The sequence below is a fragment of the Eptesicus fuscus genome, chromosome 3, assembly GCF_027574615.1.
Source record: "Eptesicus fuscus isolate TK198812 chromosome 3, DD_ASM_mEF_20220401, whole genome shotgun sequence".
In the NCBI taxonomy this organism is placed as follows: domain Eukaryota; kingdom Metazoa; phylum Chordata; class Mammalia; order Chiroptera; family Vespertilionidae; genus Eptesicus; species Eptesicus fuscus.
This window is the reverse complement of record NC_072475.1, coordinates 107971519-107987150: the sequence shown is the minus strand read 5'-3', so window position 1 is coordinate 107987150 and position 15632 is coordinate 107971519. Positions and strand designations below refer to the sequence as shown.

General features: G+C 41.4%; 1 long non-coding RNA gene across 1 annotated transcript in view; it reads right to left on the bottom strand.

Moving 5' to 3' along the window:
* Window positions 1-3836: 3836 nt before the first annotated feature.
* Window positions 3837-15632, bottom strand: part of LOC129148072 (uncharacterized) — a 44991-nt gene continuing 33195 nt past the window's right edge. Inside the window, exon 3 of the long non-coding RNA XR_008555254.1 lies at window positions 3837-3922. This is a non-coding gene — a long non-coding RNA (uncharacterized LOC129148072). The remainder of the gene's footprint in view (window positions 3923-15632) is intronic.

Below are 15632 nucleotides of genomic sequence, written 5' to 3'. Positions count from 1 at the left end.
CGTGGCCATCATGGCAGCTACTCAATCTGTTCTTTCAAAACAAAGTAAAAAATCACATTACAGACAATCACTAGCTGTTTCTTTATTAGAATTACTAGAGGCCCGGTGCACGAAATTCGTGCACGGAGGGGGGGTTGTCCCTCAGCCCAGCCTGTACCCTCGCCAATATGGGACCCCTCAAGGGATGTCCGACTGCCCGTTTAGCTCGTTTGTGAGGGACATCCCCCTCACAATCCAGGACTGCTGGCTCCCAACTAAACGGGCAGTCGGACATCCCCCTCACAATCCAGGACTGCTGGCTCCCAACTACTTGCCTGCCTGCCTTTCTGATTGCCCCTAACCGCTTCTGCCTGCCAGCCTGATCACCCCCTAACCACTCCGCTGCCAGCCTGTTTGCCCCCAACTTCCCTCCTCTGTCGGCCTGGTCACCCCTAACTGCCCTCTCCAGCAGGGTTGATCACCTCCAACTGCCCTCCCTTGCAGGCTTGGTCCCTCTCAACTGCCCTCCCTTGCAGGCTGGGTGCCTCCCAACTGCCCTCCCCTGCTGGCCATCTTGTGGTGGCCATCTTGTGTCCACATGGGGGCAGGATCTTTGACCACATGGGGGCAGTGATATTGTGTGTTGCAGTGATGATCAATCTGCATAGTACTCTTTTATTAGATAGGATAGAGGCCTGGTACAGGGGTGGGGCCAGCAGGTTTGCCCTGAAGGGCGTCCCGGATCAAGTGGGGGTTCCCTTGGGGTGTGGGGAGGCCTGAGCGAGGGGCCTGTGATGGTTTGCAGGCCGGCCACGCCCCCTGGCAACGCAAGCAGAGGCCCTGGTATCTGGAATTTATTTTCCTTCTACAACTGAAACTTTGTAGCCTGGAGCGGAGCCAAGCCTGGGGCTCCCTCCGAGGCCTGGCAGCCATTTGTGTTGGGGTTATAATTGAAACTTTGTTGCCTTAAGCGGGTGGGCCCGGCCAGGGTGTTCGGAAAGCTTTGCTTCCCCTGTTGCCGGCAGCAACCCTGGCCTGCTTTCTCAAGCTCCGTTCTGCTGCCATTTGTTTGAATTTGTTTACCTTCTATAATTGAAACTTTGTAGCTTGAGTGGAGGCTTAGGCCTGGCCAGGGCAGGGGGAAAGCTTGGCTTCCTCTGTTACCTAGGAAACCTTGCTCTCTGTGGCTGTAGCCATCTTGGTTTGGGTTAATTTGCATGCTCACTCTGATTGGATGGTGGGCGTGTCTTGTGGGTGTGTTGGAGGTATGGTCAATTTGCATATTTGTCTATTATTAGATAGGATTTATAAAATATTGGCTTTTCATTTAGCTGAAAACCTTGATTATAATTTAATAAGTTAATTTTTGTAAGTAATTAAAGTAGGTATCTTTATTTAAAAAATAAAGCAAATTTACATCTGAATTCACAAGCCGAATATGTTGCCCCGCCTCTAGTTTAATTAAAAATGCAGGGGGCTACATAAAGTTAGGATTCAATTACTTATAAAAACATTGCCTTCTCATGTAACTTAATTTATATGAGACCTTGATTATATTTTAAAAAGTCTAATTTATAAAGTAACTTCAGTAGGTATCTTTAATTAAAAAAAGCAAACAAGCTTATTCAGTAAACTTATTTGATACTTTATTGGTCTGATCTAAAAGCATACTTTTGTCTTTCTTGAAATTCTACAGCTGTTGGAAATTTTGGCTATGTTTAAGAAATATTGTTTTTTCCCTTATTTTTACAGGTGAAAACTTTCAAAACATTTAAGTAAAAGATGCAAATATATAAATATTTATATATTTAATAAAATATATAAAATTTAATACATATATATGTAAAATATATTAATTAATTTTTATTTGATAAAGCTTTCCATGCGATTTTAAGTATCAATTGGTTTAATTAAAAAAAATATTTCTTTTAAGAGAGAACAGACTTTTGTAACATTTCGGGGCCCATGAAATGTCTTCAAAGCTATTCTCAAAACCTTGAAATACCTTGGAAAGATCAAACATATAATATATATATTTATATATATGGTTTAAAGATTATATACTTAAATTATCTTAAAGAATATCAATTACATTTAAACTGGATCATAGAATTAATCCTTTTTAAATCAGACCAACAAGTAACTTTTTTTTTGAATTCTTAATTATTTAAGAGAAAACACATTTTATTTTCTCAAAAACACATTTTACTATACTCTAGGCATTTAGTTACCACAATTATGTAAGTTCTCCCAATTCAATCTGAACCTTAAACTTTCAGAGTTTGTAAGTCAAATATTTAGCAATTCTTTATTAATAACCCTTTATATTTTTAAGAATAAATTTTAAAATCTAATAATTAACTTTAAACCATGTTTTTTTCTGCCTGGGAAACTGGGAAGCAAACTTGTAGGTCCTTAAAAAATGGCTACTGGTGGAAATTGGATTACCTGTTCTTCTGGGGGAGGGGCGTAGTATACCCCTTCCGCCATTAACAAAGGGTGTAGCTTTAACAACTTTTTCATGGCAAGGAAAGAGACCTTAAACTTTCAGAGCTTTAAATTTTAGGTAGAAAAATTAAATACTTAGCATTTCTCAAATCAATAATACTTTTACATTTTTAAGGATACATTTCAAATAAAATATAAGGCATATTCAATTAATAGATTAACTTATATCATCTAGACTTCATACTAGGCATACTTAGATCAACTTTTCAGAATTATCAATTTCAATACATTTAGATAATTTAAACTTATAATTTGATTTAGCAAACTTCCAAGTTCTTTTAAGTTTCCAGCCCATAGGCCTGGTGCAGCCTCTAAATTTCAAAATGGTCACAATTTTCCTGCTGGGGAAGTCAAGAGGTAAACTCTCAGCCATTCATATGTAAACTTCAATACAGTTGATCTAAAAGCATACTTTTGTCTTTGGGAAAGACATACTTTCCTTGGGAAACTAGCCTGTATTTCTTTCTCTGATTCATCTCCGCCATTTTTAAGGTCAAAACAGTCTCGGGTTTTTATTCTGTACACAGCAAAAGGTCAAGTTCAGCTCAAAACTATGCACACTCATTTTTAAACTGGCCCTTTCCCCTTACATGTGCACAGAAATCCCAGATGCATTTATGAATTTGTAAAAGCTTTAAGTCATTAGCTGGAAAATAAATAAAGATGGCGAAGATGAGGCGAAGAAGTGGCTTTCTTGGGGAGTGGCGTCCATATTGGATCACCACGTGTCTCTCCCTTCCCCCACATCCTACTTACTTCAGGGGAAGTTTCAGCAACAGATCTGGCCGAATTTCTTTTCATGCTTAAAAGACAGACAGATCTTAAATTTTTTCTTTATTTTTCGCTTTCCAAAATAATAACTAACACCCAATTTGGCCAAGATTTGAACTTCTCTTCGAATTCTTTTATAATTTTTAAACAAAGCATTGAGTAATCTCATTGCGGGAGAGCAGATAGCCTTGCCCTCTCCTGCCACCTTTGAATTCCTCCACACCAGAGGTGGCTTCAGCAGTGGAGTTTCATTTCTTATTACAGGTTTTAAATTCCAAATACAAACCAAGATTTTAATTTGAACAAGAAACCACATTCTTTAAGCATACAAACCAAAATTCTATAATAAAGTTTTCTTTATGTTTATAACCTAATTCTTCCCCATTAGCCTGGTTGAAAAAGACATTCCCACCCTACTTACAGATCGCGACTCTGCAGCTGGCCGTGGGCTTTTGAGTGCGGTGAACTTCCCTCACCTTTTTCCAGTGAATTTCCACACCTTTTCTCGGTGTATTTTTCCTCCTTCGCTCTAGGAGAAAAAAAATCATTTCCTCCAGAAGCACTGCGGGGGTGCCAGATGTGGAATCCCTTGTCACGTCCCGCGTGTTTCAGAATTCCCGTTCAGGTCCAGTTTCTGGAGAAGGCCGCAATCAAAATGAAGAGACTGGAAAAGAGTTAATTTGGAAAAATGGGGGGCCAGGAGGGAGTCCACCTCTAGGGGGAGGACTGCTCCCTGCTCTGGCCTTTTCCATCCCTTTTATTGGGGTTCTGAGATACACCCATATCCTTTAGGCAGGAAATTCCAATAATAGACTATCAGCAAAAATTTACATATAATTAACAGGTGAGAGTTGCTTTAATTACCAATGTCTCAACTAAACAATGAGTGAATGGCTCTGACCATTCAGAGCGATTAAGGTTGACCAGCATTCCAGATTCCCTTTTCACATTTAACTTCCAATGTCTCAATGTTCGGTTTCCAGCATCATATATGAAGTTGATTTTTTACTTAAAACTTTTTGTTCTTATATTTAGCTATGATTGCAGAATACCACATGAGTAGTAGAAATTAAATAAAGAATAATATTTTTCATTTCCAGAGTTAGTACAGAAAAAAGTTATCTAATAAGTTTATGGAATCCACTCTTTAATTGAAATCCTAAAATTATGAATTATCTATCTGGGATGAGGAGACAACAGTATCAACAGTATAGCTTTTTAAAGCCTCTTGTTAACCAAGACTAAACACTTCAGTATTAATTTCTAAACTCTGATTCTAGTTCTTATAATTTAAGTTTTTCACAGTATCAGGATCTATATGCTTATATGTTTGTGAAAATAATTATTTGCATGCACATACACATATGCACACAAATCTAAATAGCCACAAGTCAAAATTTGACACACATAAATCAACAAAAATCCAATTCCATTTTGATTATCTATGCTGACTAAAAGGAAACATGATAAAAATATGAACTAATACATGAAAAAGTCAATATGCTAATTCTGATTTCTCTCATTTTCAAATAAAAATTTGATGACAAATGGAATTAAGGCACTATCATTGTCATTGGAGACACACTACCAAGGACTTTGTATTGTTGTTGATGATATTCATATACTAGTGACCCAGGAGGCCAACAATGTAAACACCTACACCACTGCTATATATGCCAAAGACATATTCTATTTTGCATCCTTCTTCTAGGCACATCATTGCCCTCTCACTAAGATTTTCAGAGAATCCATATGTGCCATTCATTAGGAGTTAGTATATATAATAGTGATTCTAGCTTTCTCTAAAGTTTTTTCTCTCTTGTCATTCCTTAATGATAATTTTCTGTAGCCAGGCATATACAAATGTTAAATGAGAGAGGCCAAGAGAGTAGCTGTTTTTCGTATATCTATACTTTGCAAATATAATTACATATACCTGCATTTGAGAGACAAATAAAAGCCATTTTATTTGCTGATATTTAATGACAAAAGCCATAGTTTACCATCATATAGCCTCTTGCTAGGGCAGGCTGGGATGCCATCAGGCATCTTTCCAAGATACATCCCCTAAAAATGCTAGGATATGAGTTATTCTTGTAGAAAAAGAATAATTGTTACACCTAAAGCAAAATAGATCTTTTTGGAATGGATCAGGTTCAAGGACATTCCATAAAAAAGATTTTCCCATATAAATGGAAATAAAAACATTCCTTAAGCTATATTGCACCAGTATATGAGAGAATTTCAAGATTGTTTGTTTTACTTCTGAGGCATATTCTGGACCACCTGGGAAAATTAAACAATTCTAAAATTCTATTAGGCCATTAATCTAATCCTTCTCATAGGTAGGAGAAAGATACAACAAGCAGGACAAAAAAATTGATATGTTCTTTACCATCAGTCACAAAAGACAAGTAAGGAGAGTAAAGCAACACTCATTCATTGAGAATCTTAAGTAAACCCTTTGATCAGTGCACAATGCAAGTAGATGTGACTTCAGTGGGCAATTGATAGCATAGTCCCATTGACTACTAGACATTGGTCTTGTTTCTCACAATGAGCCACCTAGTACTAGTAGGTGCACTCCCTCTCTATTGCATTGTCTTGGATTGCAAATTATCTTGGCCTTGCTGGACATGTATTTTCCTGCAGATTAATATCAACATAGAACATGGTAGATCAAAGTTAACCTTAGACTTTAGTGTTGAAAGACTTTACTGATGATTAAAAACTCCAAGAGTACACAGGGAAACAATGAAAGGGGCCTCTCATCAAACATAAAAGATTGCAAGACCAAGTTGATTAGTCCTGTTCTCTCTAAAATTATTTCCACCAATTGGCTTGTGTAGATGAATACAGGGTTGAAAAAAAAGTATAATAAAAGACTGTGTAATTGTGTGTTAGGAAAAGGTGTTTCTTGTGAGACTCTCAGAAAGATCCAATATTAAGATTGACTTGAGGTGCTAAACTGCTCATCTCTCTTTGGCTCCTATTCTGCACAAAGATAGAAACAGTCAAATGATTATTTGCCTGACTAGTCTTTGTCTTGTTTCAATATACCCCTGTAGTTGTCACCTCAAAGGTCCACAACTCTAAAAAATGAGAGATAGATAGATGCTGGGTAATAAAATAGATAACCTGAAAGCTAGTTTTATCACCTATAAAATGGGGGCATTAATAAAAACTACATCATAAGGTTGTGACAAATAAATGAACTACTACAATGTAGAAAGTTTAGTACAGAGCCCAGGGAAAGCTCAATACATTTTAACATAATTATTTTAAGAATTGCAAGGTATGCTGCTTTGCACATACTTTAAGTGCCTCTTTTACTTTAAGTGCCATTTTCCTAATGCATTGATAAGAGTGTTATACTGTGTTAGAAAGAGCTCTTTCTAAAGATGCTTATGCATTGATAAAAGTATTATACTGTGTTAGAAAGAGCTCTAGACTAAAGGTATATAAAAGTTTATTGTGGTTCTGCCTTTCCAGGGACGGATTTTTATAGACCTGATACAAGTCACTTCATCAATACAGAATTCAGTTTCCTTGTCTGCATTATATAGCATAGGGCTCAACAGTTCTAAATTGCCTTCTTGACCTCTCACTTCATTTAATTCCTATGATCAAAATATACTATGTTGTTCATGCAGTCATAACACAAACTGAATAAATATATTCATCCATCTAGCTTTATAGATGAGAAAATTTGAACAAATATAGTTTCATGTTTTCTACACCTATCTACAATTTTTAAATGCTTAGTTATCATGTCTTTATACAAATGCTAAAGTTGCTAGCAATAGTACCCTCACCAGTATCACCCTTTTATACAATTAAATGCATATCTTTAATATATAGAAGTTGAATGCCACTTCACTTTGGATGTATGAATTGCAATTCTATTTTTTCATTATTCAGTCACTTCCCTTAACTAGTACTTTGTTATATTATCTATCTGACCAGAATAGATTGAGTATACCCTCAATTTTTTACTTTACAAATCTTAAATAATCTGAGTATACTAGTATGCTGTTGGTTGCCCGAAAGCCATCCGCCTTTTCTTCTTTGCTAAAAAAAAATAAATTAAAAAAATTCTGTTCTATTCTGGTCATGTGTTTCAGAGAAGACTTACATTTGCAAGAGCTGCATAGTGATTAGTCTGCACCATTATCCTTTCAAGTGATTGGTTTAGAAAAAGGCATATAACCCAATTCTGGGAAATGAGACATAGGAGAAGGTCTATGGGGTGGCTTCTGGGAAAGGTTTCTTTACTCTTTAAAAAAAGACAAGAGGAGAAATGTCATTTTACTGCCTTTGCCATTTTCATCTCTGTGTGATGTATGGAGCTGCAAGAGGTGTTTTGTGATCAAGAGATAAACCTACTTAAGAAGCTGTAGAGTGGAAAGATAGAAAAATGTGGACCTTTCATGATTTAACTGAGTCACTAAGTTTATCAACACTGAAATTTAACCAACTCTAGACTTCTTGTTATGTGAGATTGTAAATGCCCTTACTGCTTAAGATGTTATAAGTTGGCCTTTGTGTTACATCTGAAAGTATCCTGCCTAGTAACTAATATATTAGTGTACTAGCTGTACCCGGCCACGCGTTGCTGTGGCTCAGTCTGGTTAAATGGAAAAGAAAGAAAAGAGAAAGTGCACGTTTCTAATATGTTTAATTTCACAATGCTTGTGGGTATACAGTATTTTTTGTTGTTCCATTGTCTGTGCAGATATAGAGATTGTCTGGTTTGCCGACTCTAGAACACACAACATGTAATTGTCCATGTGAGAAGCAATCCATGTCTAGATCTAAACCGCACAATTCTAAAGATTGGCCCTGAGCTTTGTTGATGGTGATTGCAAATGCCAATTGAATTGGGAATTGCAATCTCTTAAATTGAAATGGCATATCCTTTGGAATCATAGGAATGCGAGGAATGAGGACATCTTCACCTTTGAAAGGTCCTGTCAAGATTGTTGCTTCTATGACGTTGCTCATTAATTTTTTTACTGCAAGCCACGTGCCATTGCAAAGCTTTGGCTGGTTGATAATTCACAACATGATAATTGGCACGCCGATTTTCAACTGCAGTACGTGCGGTGGCATCCCTGGCAGATAGAGTGAATTCAAAAATTCTGTTGGATAATTAACCGCTTCATCTGCTTCCACAACAGTGTTTACGGACTTGTATGTGACTGCCTCGCTTTGAATGTTAGACTGAATAATATTGTTAAGTTCATAGACGTCTTTGTTCTTGGCCGCAAGAATAGATCGTTCACTCAGCCAATCGTGATTCTTATAATTGGTTTGAATATTGGGAAATACTTTTTCAACCAATTCTTCTTTTGACGTCACTAAATTGCAAAAGTTATGAGGCAATGAAATTCGTCCTGAGGTCAGATCAACCGGCACCTTTCCGTTCCAAATTTCCAGCAATTGATGTGAGAATATCTCAGCTGATCGATCATTTTGCAGCTGGACATGCATATTTGTAGTTAATTTTAACGTCTTTATGTGTTGCCACAAAGTAGAGTATTTCAGGCAAGCATTTACTTCGTCCACTGGTGTCGATCGAGGAATTACAAGTAACGTTTGCCTGAAATCTCCTGCAAGCAATATTAATGCGTTCCCAAATGGTCTGATGTTTCCACGCAAATCTTGCAATGATCGATCAAGAGCCTCGAGCGATTTTTTGTGCGCCATTGTGCATTCATCCCAAACAATAAGTTTGCATTTCTGCAAAACTTTTGCCATGCCGGATGCTTTGGAAATGTTGCACGTGGAAGTTTCAATGAATTGCATGTTCAATGGCAATTTCAAAGCGGAATGAGCAGTTCTTCCACCTGGTAGCAATGTCGCAGCTATTCTGGACGATGCAAGAGCTAGGGCTATGTCATTTTGTGATTGAATTGCTGCCAGAATCAATCTAATTAGGAACGGTTTACCAGTTCCTCCTGGCGCATCTAAGAAGATTTCTCCAACCCCTTTATTGACAGTTTGCATTATTTGATCGTAAATGCCTTTTTGCTCAAGCGTTAGCTTAGGAATATTTGATTGCACATACGACAAAAGATCACCCGTGTTGTAATTTTGTTCTTGACACAATTCTATATCGAACAAAGCAGCAGCAGATCGATTCGGTGATGGCATTCCCAATTGATTGAGAACTTTGTTCGTGATTTCTAAGCACAAATCTTCAATCATTATCAACATTGAAATGGAATCGTAAAATTGGAAATTTGGAAATCGTAAATGGATCGTAAATCGGAAACATTGAAATAGAATCGTAAAATATTTAGTATAGCGTGTGTTGCTTTTACGTCCAACAGATGGCGCTGTTTTTCAAAAAAGCATGTTTTTACCTGTCACAGGTGTGACATCTATATAATAGTAGGTATAAGGTATATAAAAACATGCATGTATTCGAATGCAACGTTGTGTCAAAATTTCAAAGCAATTGGTGAAGAACTTTCGGAGATTTAAGATTTTGAACAAACATTTACATTTTTATTTATATAGATTTAGAGTGAACATATATGAAGTTGATTTTTTACTTAAAACTTTTTGTTCTTATATTTAGCTATGATTGCAGAATACCACATGACTGTGAGTAAAATAGCTATACTCTGTTAATCATTTACAAGCACATTTTCAATGTATTGTTTGATTTTTATAATTATTTTATTTATCCTATTTTATTTGCTTTGAGTATATTTATTAAAATATTATTTTATGTATGTTGAATCTTATCCTAATAATAAAAGGCCAAGAGGTGTCACGACCGAAACAACCAAACGACCAGTCACCATGAGGGGACCCTCACCACGATCGGGGGCGTGGCCGGCCTTCAAACCTCCACTGACCCCTAGCCCAGGCTGGCCCAGCACCCCAGAGGGAACCCCCACCAGGATCAGGGGCATGGTCAGCCTTCAAACCCCAGTGGCCCTAGCCCGGGGAGGCCTCCTAACCGCAGACACCCGAGTCTGTTCTGGATCTAGGGCCGTGCTCTACCCGTGAGCGACTTGGAAGCCGCTAGTGTCTAACTGCCAGTCTCCAGGAGGTGAGAGTGCATCAACCGTCCACCAAAAAGTAGGACCATCTAGCCATTCATAGTCTCAGTGCAGGCATGGGTCTGGCTGAGGGGGTGGAGGCCAGACCAAAACAAAACAGCAGAAACACCCTGCCCACCTCGGAGGGTGCATCTGCAGTCCACGTGGGCCTGGACAGTGTAGAAAGTGCTACCTTCTCCCAGGTCCTGTGCTGGCACCACCACCTCGCTCACCCTCAAGCCCCCTGAGTCCTGACGGTGAAGTATGTAGGGCCATGGTCGGCAAACTGCGGCTCGCGAGCCACATGCGGCTCTTTGGCCCCTTGAGTGTGGCTCTTCCACAAAATACCACGGCCTGGGAGAGTCTATTTTGAAGAAGTGGCTTTAGAAGAAGTTTAAGTTTAAAAAATTTGGCTCTCAAAAGAAATTTCAATCGTTGTACTGTTGATATTTGGCTCTGTTGACTAATGAGTTTGCCGACCACTGGTGTAGGGCATCCTGTAGGAGTTGTGCCATTCTGGGTGCTTTTGCCCAAAGACACCCTTTTGGATGAATTCAGAGCCACATCTCACTTCCCATGAGACTGGAAGAACCATGTAAAAGGAATTCGACAAAAGCTTTCTATATCTCTGTTTATTCTTTTACATCCATAAAACGACCTTAAAAACAGCATCGGGCCACCTAAAAGAGAATGCACTGTCTGGCCAGAGCATGCAGGATTCTTTTGCCCAACAGGTTAAAGGAAGCAGAGAGCTGGCACAGTGGAAATGGCCCTGGTGCCCTATGAGGAGACTGCAGTAATGGGGTTACAGAAATTCCACAAGCCTCTTGCCATCTTCTCCTTCACAAACCACACCATCCAGATCTGCCAGTACTGGAGGAAACTGGGAGTCGCAGACATAGTTTGGGATGCCGTAAACAAATCCTGGGGAGCCTCTGAAAACATCTGCAATCTTATATAATAAAGAGGTAATATGCATATTGACAGTCACGCCAACACACAAGATGGTCAGCAGGGGAGGGCAGTTGTGGGCCATCAGGCCAGCAGAGGAGTGCAGTTGGGAGGGACAATGCCTGCAAGGGAGGGCAGTTGGGGGCAACCAGGCTGGCAAGGGAGGGCAGTTAGGGATGACTGGGCCAGCAGGGGAGGGCAGTTAGGGATGATTAGGCCATCAGGGGAGGGCAGTTAGGGGTGACCGGGCCGGCAGGGAGGGCAGTTAGGGGCAACCAGGCCAGTAGGGGAGGGAAGTTGGGAGGAACCAGGCCAGCAGGGGAGGGCAATTGGGGGGGACCAGGCCTGATGGGGAGGGCGGTTGGGGGCAACCAGGTTTGCAGGGGAGGGCAGTTGTGGGGGGACCAGACCGGCAGGAGAGGGCAGTTGGGGGTGACCAGGCCAGCAGGGGAGGGCAGTTGGTGGGGACCAGGCCAGAAAGGGAGGGCAGTTGTGGGGGACCAGGCCTGCAGGGGAGGGCAGTTGGGGGTGACCAGGCTGACAAGGGAGGGCAGTTAGGGATGACTGGGCCAGCAGGGGAGGGCAGTTAGGGATGATTAGGCCATCAGGGGAGGGCAGTTAGGGGTGACCAGGCTGGCAGGGAGGGCAGTTAGGGGTGACCAGGCCAGCAGGGGAGGGAAGTTGGGAGGAACCAGGCCAGCAGGGGAGGGCAATTCGGGGGGGAACAGGCCTGAAGGGGAGGGCAGTTGGGGGCAACCAGGTGTGCAGGGGAGGGCAGTTGTGGGGGGACCAGACCGGCAGGGGAGGGCAGTTGGGGGTGACCAGGCCAACAGGGGAGGGCAGTTGGTGGGGACCAGGCCAGAAGGGGAGGGCAGTTGTGGGGGACCAGGCCAGAAGGGGAGGGCAGTTGTGGGGGACCAGGCCTTCAGGGGAGGACAGTTGGGGGTGACCAGGCTGACAAGGGAGGGCAGTTAGGGATGACTGGGCCAGCAGAGGAGGGCAGTTAGGGGCAACCAGAATAGCAGGGAAGGGTATTTAGGGGCAACCAAGCCAGCAGGGGAGGGCAGTTGGGAGCGACCAGGCCAGTGGGGGAGACAGTTAGGGGAAACTATGGGTGGGCAGTTGAAAGTGACCAGGCCTGCAAGGGATGGCAGTTAGGGGTTACCAGACTGGCAGGGGAGGGCAGTGAGGGGCAATCGGGCTGTCAGGGGAGCAGTTAGGCATTGATCAGGCTGGCAGAGGAGTGTTTAGGGGGTGATCAGGCTGGCAGATAGAAGCAGTTAGGGACAATCAGGCAGGTAGGCAGGCGAGCATTGGGAGCCAGCAGTCCTGGATTGTGAGAGGGATGTCTGACTGCCCGTTTAGGCCCACTGGGATAGGGCCTAAACGAGCAGTCGGACATCCCTTGAGGTGTTGAGGTGTCTCAGATTGGAGAGTGTGCAGGCTGGGCTGAGGGGGACACACCCCCATGCACTAATTTCGTGCACCATGCCTCTAGTAGATTATAAGACTGGTTTTTATTTTAAAAAGAAATAAAAGAACAGCTTTGTTGAGATATAGTTCATATACTGTACATGTCACCTAAATTGTACAATAAACTGTTGTTTTAAAGTAAACTCAGAGTGGTACAACAATCACCATGCTCAATTTTTAAATATTTTCATGAACCCATCTCCTCCAAAAAAAACTTCTACCCACTAGAATCACTTTCCTGATCATCTTTCCCAAAATAGATTGCATTTTAAGGGTGGGTAAAGGAAAGCTGAGGGAAGTTAAAATACTGCACAAAGGATATTGTAAAATGACAAAGCCCAAAGTGAAGATCATGTGTTTTCTTTTTTAAAAAAATAATTTTTATTGATTTTAGAAAGGAAGGGAGAGGGAGAGAGAGATAGAAACATCAATGATAAGAATCATTGATCAGCTGCCTCCTGTAGGCCCCCTACTGGGGATTGAGCCCACAACCCAGGCATGTGCTCCTGACCAGAATCGAACATGGGACCCTTCAGTCCACAGGCCGATGCTCTCTACAATTAAGCCAAACCAGCCAGGGCCATGTGTTTTCTTTAAGTTCTGTGTGGTAGTAATGGTCCCCAAATCTATACTAATAAAAGGGTAATATGCTAATTAGAGTGGATGTATTCTGGACATCCTTCCAGACAAAGCTGCAGCAGCTGTGAGGGCCAAGGCTTGGGCAGCCATGGGTGGCTTCAAAGGGCCAAGGCTCAGCTCGGCAGTGGCAGCAGTAGTGGGGTAATAGGGGCGGTGCCTTCTCCTGATCCACCAGGTCGCCTCCCACAGAGGGAGGCCAGACTGGGGGCAGAGTGAGGCAGAGGCAGTTAGGGGTAGTCAGGCCAGCAGGGGAGCAAGTTAGGGTCGATCAGGCAGGCAGGGGAGCAGTTAGGGTCAATCAGGTCAGCAGGGGGGCAAGGTAGGGGCAATCAGGCAGGCAGGCAGAGGGGTTAGGGGCAATCAGGTAGGCAGGTGAGTGGTTAGGAGCCAGTGGTCCTGGATTGCTAGAGGGATGTTCAACTGCCGTTTTAGGCCCGATCCCACCCACAGGGATCGGGCCTTAACTGGCAGTCAGACATCCCCCAAGGGGTCCCAGATTGGAGAGGGTGCAGGCCAGGCTGAGGAACCCACCCCTGTGCACAAATTTTGTGCACCGGGCCTTTAGTAATAAAATATTTGCTTTGCATTTAGTGTTTTGTTTTAAAATTTTAATTCCCAAATAATTCACATTTATTGTATTTTACTAAAGTACCAGTTGACAGAAGGTTTGCAAATAAAAACTGGTCCTTTACCCACTGATATTTTCAGATTTACTGCTCTAGAGTATTAATAAAGACTCAGAGAGGCTAAAATGTGGAGAGAATAGAGAAAGCAAGAAACAGAGCCAGGTGGAAGTGAAAAACAGGCTCAGGAAAGCATAAAGGAATGAGCAGATTTGAGAGGGAAACATGATAGTCCAAAGTGGAAGCTTGGATTTCATCATCTTCCCTTTGGTAAGTTCGAAGAGATTTCAAAGTTCAAGGTGTTGTCATACTTCAGTGAGGCTATGGGATCACGATATGGAGGCCATTGGTGAAACTAGTTTGCTTGGTGACAGCAACATCAACAGTAAAATCTCTGAGAGAAATACTCTCTATAAGCCATAAAAATCAACTGATAAAGAATATGAAGATGTGGTCCTTGAAGCAAACAGATCATATTAAGAATGGGAGAGCCCTCCCTGGTTTAGCTCAATGAATAGAGCAACAGCTTGCAGACTGAAGGGTCCCAGATTTGATTCCGGTCAAGAGCACATGTCCAGGTTGTGGGCTCTATCCCCAGTAGGGGTGCATGCAGGAGGCAGCCGATCAATGATTCTCTCTCAACATTGATGTTTCTATATATCTCTCTCCCTCTCCCTTCCTCTCTGAATCAATAAAAATCATATTTCAAAAATGGGAGAGAAAAGTAACCATGAGATGTCATCAATGTCAAGGCAGGGGGGGGACTATTCTGGTAGTGGCATCAAGTGATAAGGAGAAGCAGGAAAAGAAATTACTTCCACTATAAAGTATTCTAATGGAAATGGCACCTCCAGGAAAAAAACAAAACACCTGTGCTTTAGTTTAGGAAACTGAAGGAGCACTAGAAAAAAATAAAATGTAGGTTGAAGAAGTTTGTACAAGTATTACTAGGAAACCCCTGGCTGGGCTCGGGCTGCCTGTCGCTGTGTCCAATAACGAAGGTAGGATTGAATCATATAAAGTGCTTATTGAGAAGGCCAGCCAACCAAGAAGACAGGGTGATTACAAGCATTCAAATCCTGTCTTGACAGCAAGGTGCAAGGGACAGGTTTATAAAAGGGAATGGGCTTGGGAAAAGACGTCAGCTCTTGTCTTTAGTAATCAAGCGATGAGATGATGTGATGAGATGATGTTTTGACTTCTGGTGAGTCAGTCTGACCCTGCTTATTGGTTCTGCTTGCTGGATTCACAGCTGAGTCACCTCTTTAATTGCTTCACACAGGCCTTGAAAAGGAAACTTAAGAAAAACGTAACCCCCTATTTACATATAAGAAACTTACCTCCCTATTCACATAAGCATATGTGTTCCAAGATTTAAAATAATATGATTTTTCAGATTAATTCAGGTGCTCTACCTATCAGATTATAAATCCCCCTATCACAAGATATAATATTTCCACTTCATGGAGATAAAGAAGTAAGTCCCAAATTTAAAAAGTTGGTGTGTTAGAGGAAGTTGGACAATTTGCATCAGCATTAATTTCATGTATATTCAAGGATGGTTACATAAAGTAATGGGTGAATTATATATATAGATAAAAATGCTGAAGTTCAGAGAAAGTAAGAAATTATG